The sequence below is a fragment of the Aethalodelphis obliquidens genome, unplaced genomic scaffold (assembly GCF_003676395.1).
Source record: "Aethalodelphis obliquidens isolate GAN/ISIS:26980383/991018 unplaced genomic scaffold, ASM367639v1 scaffold4, whole genome shotgun sequence".
NCBI classification, from domain to species: Eukaryota; Metazoa; Chordata; class Mammalia; order Artiodactyla; family Delphinidae; genus Aethalodelphis; species Aethalodelphis obliquidens.
Window position 1 is genome coordinate 67222040 of NW_020837948.1, and position 9929 is coordinate 67231968.

Below are 9929 nucleotides of genomic sequence, written 5' to 3' on the forward strand. Positions count from 1 at the left end.
CCGGAAAAATAAAAAATGTTTTGTGTATATATTTCAATAAATTGAGATTCTTCAAATTGATTAATAAATTTTGATTAAATCTATTTAGTGGTCCTGAACAGATCTGTCCTTGAGATTGTTCAGCACAACTTGGGGAATTTGACAAAATGGTCTGATTCTTCCTTTAAAAAAAAAAGAATCCGAGCCCCGGGCAGCTTGCGAGTTCAGGGTCCCTGTGCTGCGGGTTTCTCTATTTTCAGGGGCGCCGACATGTCCTCTCCGCCTCCTGCATCAGGCTGCGCGCGGTTGTGCGCTCCGGGACTCTTTTCGGGGCTGTCGGAAGCCCAGCAGGTTGCTGGGCGCAGCTGGCACTGCCCTCCGCCCTCGCTACCAGTAGGTCGATTCTCGTAGTAGCAGCCGGTGGGGAAATGGCTGTGCGCTTTCGGTGCCCGCCGAAGTCACTGTGATCCTGTTAGATATCGAAAGTACCACAACCCCGATTGCTTTCGTGAAGGACATTTTATTTCCTTACATCAAAGATAATGTTAAAGAGATCTGCAGACACATTGGGAAGAAGAGGAGTGCCAGCAGGGGGTCAATCTTTTGAGGAAACAGGCTGAAGAGGACTCCCACCTGGATGAGGCTGTTCCGATCCCAGCAGCATCCGGGAATGCGGTGGGTGACCAGCAGCGGATGATCCAGGCCGTGGTAGTTAACGAGTGCTGGCAGATATCTCTGGACCGGAAGACCACGGTGTTGAAACACCTGCAGGGCCACATGTGGAGGGCAGCATTCAAATCTGGGAGCATGAAAGCAGAGTTCTTTGAAGATGTGGTTCCAGCAGTCAGGAAATGGAGAGAGGTGGGAATGAAGGTGTGTATCTATTCTTCAGGGAGTGTAGAGGCACAGAAACTGTTATTTGGGCATTCTACAGAGGGAGATATTCTTGAGCTTGTGGACGGTCACTTTGGTACCGAGATTGGACACAAAGTGGAGAGTGAGAGTTATCGAAAGATTGCCAGCAGCATTGGGTGCTCAATCAACAACTTGTTTCTGACGGACGTTACCCGAGAGGCCAGTGCTGCTGAGGAAGCTGACATGCATGTAGCTGTGGTGGTGAGATCTGGCAATGTGGGGTTAACAGATGATGAGAAGACTTACTTCAGCCTCATCACATCCTTCAGTGAACTGTACCTGCCTTCCTCAACCTAGAGGAGGAGTTCTAAGGAAGAACAAACTGTCTTCATAGAGTTGTCCCTGTAGTCTAGTTTTATTCTAATGGTAAAAGTAATTTACTTAAAAAATACATATATACACATACCTAAAGTAAGTGTGTGTATGTTCAAATTACCATTCACAGGCACATAAGTGGGAAAAAGAATCTCAGTTCAGTGAAAAGGAAACTTATTTAAAGATGATGCTTTGTATGTAGAAATTGTTTGAAACCACAACTCTAACCATTATTGAGGGTGAAATATAGGTGATAGAAGAAATTACTACCATACAGGTCAAATGTGTTATGTTTATCAAGTCACGTACCCAAATAGAAAGGTAGGTTTGAGAAGTTACTCAGAAGCCTGGTTATTTTAAAAACTAGAAGAAGTATTTCAAAGACATTCCTAGTAATAATCTAGTCCCCTTTTAAACTGTGAGTTAGATTACAGCAACTGAATTTCAAACTATTAACCTCCCTATGTACAAATGACAAAGCTATTTGTTTCTGCTCCAAAAGAGAGCAAAGTTGGGAAAGGAGACTAATTTGAGTCTTGATTCATCATGTATCTGTTACTTAAGAAACTTGCTAATCATTGTGGTACCCACAGCAAGCAGTTGCCTTACCAGTGAAAAAGATGCACTAACATTACGTTAGTAACATTTCTAAAACATTTCTAAAATAGAAATGTGCTTCCTAACGTTTAACAAAACAGTCCTAATCCTGCCAGTGATCACAGATTTCAGAGTTACCTTGCTAACTACTTCTTAGCACAGTTTGAGAAATATGTTAATTGCTGTTTACTATTAAAAAACAAAAGGTTTACTGAAATTTGTCCATAAGACCTAGAAGAGCCCTAATACCTAACATTTTCTTCTGAAATGGATGTGAGAAATGTAAATTTTATAACAGCATTATTTATCCTAGTTCAGCCTACTAGGATGTCATGTCAATTTCATGTGGTAATTAATAAAAACATTTTCTTCTTTAAAAAAAAAAGTTTGGAAAAAGCTGAGTCATGTTTAATCAGCCACTTGGAGAAATACAGAGTAACCTAATCAGGGACAGCTGAGGCATACAGGGTTCTCATCTGTTATGAAGGAATAAGGCTGCTTGGTTGTAACCAAGGGCCAAACTAAGATGCCAAGATGTGTTTCAGAGGGGGCATTAGCTCCTAGGGTAATATATAAACTAATTGCCCTGGAAAAAGATTTCTTCCAAGTGACTATAGAAGAGTTAATTATTACTCCGAAAAGTGCTAAACTAGAACTGGTATGTATTGATTTATCTGTTTAACATTTCAGAGTAAATTGCAATTATGTGGGTAAAATAGGCAAAGTCCTGAGGCACCTTGTAAGAACATGAGTGTTGCAACCAGGTAAAACTGAATCTTTGGGGCTATTTGGAATTACTGTGAAACTCACGGTTATGCATAAGGAACAGCAACATTTTTGTTTACAAATATTTTGTTTCTTATAAATAAATATCATTGTCGGAGAGCGGAACAACAACTCTGACAATAACTGGTCTTAGTAGCAGAGAAAAGAAAGCCTTGAATGGATTGGAAGGGTTGGTGTGGGAAGAAAATGGGGTTACCACATTTTGAAAGCTCTAAGTACTAGCATGATAGAAACAGCACAGTTGTGAACTAATGGGCCTCTGAAGCTCTAGGTGACTTCAAAATTGTTTGCAAGTGGTCTTCTGATTCAGGAAAGATTTTTATAGGTAAATTTCAAATGAACAAGAGAACTGTTAAAGTTGGAATGTCGTTTTAAGGAAAAGGAAAAATACTGGCCTTGTATTTTCCATGCAACTCAAAATGCAGGAACTTACAATCTAGCAGCTGTTTAGCCAAATCTCCCTGAGTAGACCATTACAATTATGTCCTTCGTTATTATTTGTAATGAAGAGCCTTTGAGTCTTTTCCATCAAAGGCAACTTTGTAGGTACAAGGCTTGGGAAGTGAAAAATATGATGCAATTCCTCAAATTTCCCCTTTATCCTCTTTTTTTTTTTTTAATGGTACGCGGGCCTCTCACTGTCGTGGCCTCTCCCGTTGCAGAGCACAGGCTCCAGACGCTCAGCGGCCATGGCTCACGGGCCCAGCCGCTCCACGGCATGTGGGATCTTCCCAGACCGGGGCACAAACCTGCATCCCCTGAATAGGCATAGGCAGGCGGACTCTCAACCACTGCGCCACCAGGGAAGCCCTATCCTATCATTGATAGTAAATCTGACAACAGAATTACAGCCCACACCGCCAAAATTAGGCTGAAGGGCGTAGCAGCTTACAGTTCTCTGCTGTAGAGAGCTAAATCGACTGGCTTGAATGGAAACATAAAATATGACTTCAGTTAAGCCTAGCATCATTGTCTACAACTCCACATTGTACACAGGACTTTTCTTCCTAAAGAAAAGTGTTCTTTAAGCTGAAAACCCATTGTGCATGTTTTGCTATAAGATAGTTAGAAAGGCTTTAAACTGTGTTAAAGCCATTCCACCATGTGACCATTTCCATAGGGAGTTCTCAGTTAAGAACTAGATTTTTGAACCTTGAAAATACATGGTTACAAAGATATTTGTAGGTACTTCAGTGAAATGATGAAACCCTTCAAGCAAGTGAGGAAAAAAATCTGTACTAAGGGATAAGTTCGTTCTATGCCTGGGGAAGCCACTATTTTAAATTCTGTTTCGCTAAGTTTTTTAGAATGCTGATACCCAAATATATACTTGTTAGTTAATATTGCAAAGTCAATCTAGTGACATTAAAGGCAAAGCAAAGAAATGATAGGTCCATATTCTCTATTAGTCTGGCAAACATTTCAAAAGAGGTGGTGTAGTATATGAGATGACAGTCTGCCACACTGAAGTAGTATAGCTTATAGCATTGTTTTTGAGTCTTAAATAAGACAATAGTATGGTATGGCTGACAGGTATTGTTACCAAAAGCCTCTGTTAATGAAGGCTCTACCTCCTTCAAGGTCAAATGATGTTCCTTCCTTTACTAAACTGGAATTTCTATGGGTCTGTTTTACCTGTAGTGATTAACAAATGCTCTTTAGTGAACTGACACCTAGTTCATGAACTAAAAGAGCTTAGGCTGGTTAGAGAGACAGGCTTATATGCAGAAACGTAGACATGGGGAGTTATGGGATTATAGCCAGTTTAGCATAGATTATAGAATAGCAGGGATGTTGAGTAAGCTCTTGGTGAACTGCAATGATCCAGGAAGCTTCACAGATAGACAAATCTTAGGTTAGATGGGGAAAGATTTCTGTAAGCAAAGAGAAAAGTGAAGGGAATTACACATGGAAGTACAGAGGGGCATAGGTGAGTGAAAATGTGTCAAAGAAACAATAATTTTACTTATCTTGCCAAAGGATTGTTGTATTAGTCTGTTGGGCTGCAGTGACAGGGAACCACAGACTGAGTATAGCTTAAACAACAGAAATTTGTTTTCTCACAGTGCTGGAGGCTGGAAATCCAAGATCAAGGTGCCAGCAGGATTAGTTTTTGGCGAGGCCTTTCTTTCTGGCTTGCAGGCAGCCACCTTCCTGCTGAGTCCTCACATGGCCTTTCCTCTGTTCCTGCACGCTCTGGTACTCTAGTGTTTCTTTCTCTTAAGAGCAGAACATTTTGGTTAGGGCCTCAACCTTGTGACCTCTTTTAAGCTAAATTACTTCCTTTAAAGGCCCTATTTCCAAATACAGTAACATTGGGAGTGAGAACTTCATCATACGAACTTGAGGGGGACAAAATTCAGTCCATTACAACTGTAAAGGTGAACATAACACTTGAAAGGTAAGTTAGGCCAAGATTGGCAAGGAAATTGCTGAGGCAATATTCCCCATCCCACGTCTACTGACTAAATATCCATAACCAATGATATGCACGTATGTGACTCTTACTACTGGATGAGTCAGGGCAGATTAGCTGGCTTTCAACCCCTTCTCCTTTTCTCTCTACACTTCTCTTCAGAAATATATAGGAGAGTGATCTTGTAGAGAGAATCTTGATTCTGCTTGGATTTACTTAAAAGAAACTCATTTTTTAATAGGGACAAAAGTACTAAAACATTAATATTTACAGTCATCTCTTCCCTGGCTTGGTAAGGAAGATGATGGATTCTTACAGTTTGGACCCAGGACCCTGATTGTGCTATAGTCTCTGGAGGAGGGATTGATTAAGAGACACTCAGGAAGACCACAGTGGGTATTTGTTGGCTTTCCCCTACAGCTAGCTGCTCACTGCAATCTGAGTGGTCACATACCCTCCTAACAGGCAGGTATGTCCATGTGACTAACTTCTAGTTAATGGAATTTGAATGAAAGTACCAAATACCACTTTAGGCCTGGCCATAAAATTCTGTGATGTCCACTGATCTGAAGTCCATTAAAAAGGCAAAACTAATCTATGGCTTAGAAGTCAAGAGTGGGGTTGCCTTTGGGTCAGAGGGAAGAGACAGTGATAAGGAGGAGACACGAAGGATGTTTCTTGATGATTTTCTTTGACCTGAAAGGTGGTTATATGGGATTATTCATGTATGCTTTATAAACATATCTGTTTTTATATTAAATGTTAATGGAAAAAATTAAAAATATCCTTTCATGGCCTTTTTCCATGTTTTCCCTCTTTTGGAGGGCTGCAATAAAAAGGATATTCAGGACCAGCTAGAGAAGCACATGTTGAAGTTGGCAGAGTTTTTACCAGCCTGGGACTCTGAGAGCTGTCCCACCTATCTGTTCACCTATACACTAGAGTGGGTTTGAACCATTTTTCGCTTCTGTGTTTAAGTTACTAGCATTACCCTAATATGTTTTCCTATTTTCCGTTCACCCCTTCTACTTTCAACAATATTTTCATCTTCCCACGTGAATTTACCTATTCCTCACTTTTGGCCACATGGTTCCCTTGAATTGATCCTACCTCCATTTCCAATCAATGATCCTAAATAGATTAAGCTAATCAATATATCCTATCCCATTTTCCACTGTGAAGGGCTGGGCATAAAACCCTATGCAATGAGATACAATGAGAATTGCAGAAACTTGCTGGGGTTTCTGTGAACATAAGCTTCTTTGGCTCCCAGAGGAACTTTAAGAAGAGACTTTCTCCCTCTAGACCTAGTGATCTTATGATTTGGGGCTTCAGGCAACTGCAGCATCCTGCCATCAGGATCCTGTCATCTTGCCTAAGGCTAAAGATGACACAAAGAAGAAGTTGAGCTCAAAAATAGATCGATCTGGCAATCTAGTTTGAGCTGTGCCTGAAACACAGGAGGGACTTTTTGATTTCATAGTCAAGAGGTCCTCCAAGTTAGCAAATACTTTGATGAATTTAACTAAATGTTGGTATTTATTCATTCATAAGTATATATTAATATATATATATGTGTGTGTGTGTATGTATATATATATATATACACACTTGGTACTGCTAACATTCTTTGACCTCAGTTGCTACATCTATAAAATAGGGTTATGGGGGCTTCCCTGGTGGCGCAGTGGTTGAGAGTCCGCCTACCGATGCAGGGGATGCAGGTTCGTGCCCCGGTCCGGGAAGATCCCATATGCCACGGAGCGGCTGGGCCCATGAGCCATGGCCGCTGAGCCTGCGTGGCCGGAGCCTGTGCTCCACAACGGGAAAGGCCACAACAGTGAGAGGCCCACATACAGCAAAAAAAAAAAAAAAAAAAAAAAATAGGGCTATGCAAAGGCTAAAGGCTGGGCCAAAAGACATCTTGTGATCCTTCTAAATCAGATGTTAGTGTTCTTGATTGGCTTTATATAACATTTTCATTATTTGTCTAATTATTTTAATACACATTTATTACAGTCAGGCTGTGCTCCAGGTTTCCATTTCCACCTCCTTTTTTTTCATTTCTGCCTCTTAAAACCTAAGCATTTTATCTTAAATTCTATCCCCTCATCATCTCTTTCCTATAAAAAGTACACATTAATAACGTCACATTACTTTTCTGTTACATCAGTGTTTTTCAAGTGAGATTTTCCTGTCTCATTTATGCTATTGGAAAACATTTTATAAAACTGTGATTTAAAATGTATCGTTTTATCTTTCAAATGTTTCCTTCATTCATTCCTATACCAACTCAACTAAAATGAATGTTTAATTATTGTTGAGTGATTGGTAGTAGTTAATTTTTTGAAGATAATTATCTATCTCATATAATCAATAACTCTGTAGTCATGAAGCTTCAAGGTTCGTCCTGTTTGGATGAACCATAGAATTTGGAACAAATTTCCCTGAGTGATATTTTTTCATTCACCTAGATTAAAATGTCACAAAAACTTGCCTTCTCCACTTAAGAGAAGAGTTATTTTCTAAACTATAATTTTAGTCTTACTGTCTAAAGTTCTCTGAATGAAGGCAAGACAACAGTGTGAAGCAATGAGGAGAAGGTAGGAGATAAAGATTATGGTCAGGCTTTGACACTAATTTGTGGAATCAGATAACTTATCCTACCTGGATCTCAGCTTTCTTGTAGAAAGCCAGACAATCCCCAGGAGCCTTACCAGGACTAACAATCCTATGGATAAAGACTAGTGTGAATGTGGATTACAATTTGTCCTCCTAATCAACATGTATATACTTTCTGCATCTAAGAGGCATAGTCTGCACACCACCCAGCTTCAGTGAATAAACACAGGCAATTTCCTGATTTCACTGTATTACCTATTGTAGCATTTGACAAGAAGGCATGTGTTTCTCAGGATAAAATGCAACTACTGGGAACTAAGAAAGCTTAGTTAAGTCAAGATATCTAGGCTTATGCCCTAATTCTGCTGCTTACAAGGTTTGTGACTTTGGGCAGCATATGCTATATTGGCCATTGTTTCCAAGTCTGGGGGAAAAAAAAAAAAAACAAAGCCCAACAAAACCTCACCTCCTTATCTGAATATTACTGTTGTTCAGTAATAAAAATATAAAGATGATAGTACTTTGCTCTCTGTGTACCTGTGCTTAAACCCATGGCAGAGGCTTTAGTCTTTGGTACTGGCATATAGAAGCAGAAAAGACGTCCTAGATCATGTGGTGTTTTCTCACCTTGGAGCAGGTGCTTTTCTGTTGTCTCTTCTTGTAATAACACTGAATCCAGCAAATGGCCAGTACTTCGCTTTCTTGAAGGCCAAGACTAGCTCTTTGTGTCAGAGATACTTGAATTCATTTTGGATATTTTTATGTATTCTACAATTCTCTTTATTTAAAACAAAATCTGATCTCCTTAATGCCTCTGCCTATAATCAGCTCTGTTCAAATCCCTTTAAAATCTGTTTAGCCTGTAAACTTAATTTCCTCCACTGGAGGATTTTTAATTTCTTTTGGCAGCCTGCTTTTTTCTTGGACCTTAAGACGAGACTAAGGGCCATTATTTTCAAATGATATTTTTGAACTATACAAATACATAAGTACTCCTGTTGCTTCTGTGCACAAAAGAAAAGTATTCTGTTAAATGATTGGAATTGCTCTTTTTATGCTAATTTGAGCACAGAATTTTTGGATTGAATTTATCAGCCTCTGAACACCCACCACGGGCTATAACAGGCTGCTCCTGTAAATGAGATGTCGCATCCCAATAAGTAAATACATTTCAAAATGAAAAGGAAATCTATTTCAAGAATTTTTCTTACTTTACTCAAATGTTCTGTAGTCGGTAACTAAATTCACTAATGTCTTAGGATGAAAAGTACCATATAAAATTTTATTAAAAATCTTGTTTATTACAGAAATAGGATGAACACTGCAAATGTGAAAGATGTAATTGGTGTACAATTAGCCTAAACGTGGTAAGGTAAAACAAGAGGTTAAGCTAATAGGCGTGTAGAGTGAAAAAAAATCTGCTTAAACTATAATTGTAGCATTAAATTGTTTATATCATATTGGTTGATGTTTAAAAGATATAAAGCCACTTTTAAAAGCAAGATACTTGCTCATTTACCCAGCAACAGCCTGGGCAACTTAATTGAAACAGCTGATGCAGTAACAGCAGACCTCAGTGTAAATGTCAACAAGCGAAAAGAGGGTTGTTTGTTGGTATGCTCCTTTGTTTTTTTGAGAGAGAAATTTGAACTTCAAGAAAGGAAATTTTCTCAAAGGAAAAACCAGGAGAAATGATATTTCTCCACAGACTATCAGGAGGCTAGACTGACAACTCTGATAAACAAGAAAGAAGGTTAATTTGAGATGTTTTGGCTCTTAATATAATAAACAGTGAAATTATGTGACAATATCATTGAGACATTAGAACATTAATTTTTAAATACCCATGCTAAAATAATGAAGATCAAAAGCAGGATTGCAACCAAGTGTAACTGTATATCAAGTATTTGGATACCTTTTACATGCCAGTGCCTGTATTAAATTCTGTGGGCACAATTGGAAAGAAAAATACTCAGACTTCAAGAATATTCTATGAGGAAAGAGGAAATCACACTAATATCAGATTTCTTATTAAAATCACTGGATACTCACAAGTTATGTCTTCTAAGTTCCAAGAAAAAAATTATTTTACCCGTCCAAAGATGGCCCACAAATGAGCTCCACCTCCTAGTACTTAAATTTGGGCTGGCAGAGTGATGCTGTGTAACATTTGAGGCTACAGCAGAAGTCCTGCAAATTCTGCCTTAGTTTCTTGAAACACTCGTTCTAGGTGAAGCCAGCAACCACATAATAAGTGCGACTACAAGATGCTCATGATGTAAGGCAGTGGTCCCCAACC

At 39.1% G+C, this 9929-nt stretch overlaps 1 pseudogene; it reads left to right on the forward strand.

The window, feature by feature from the left end:
- Positions 1-418: 418 nt before the first annotated feature.
- Positions 419-1419, forward strand: LOC113613869 (enolase-phosphatase E1 pseudogene; annotated as a pseudogene).
- Positions 1420-9929: the final 8510 nt, after the last annotated feature.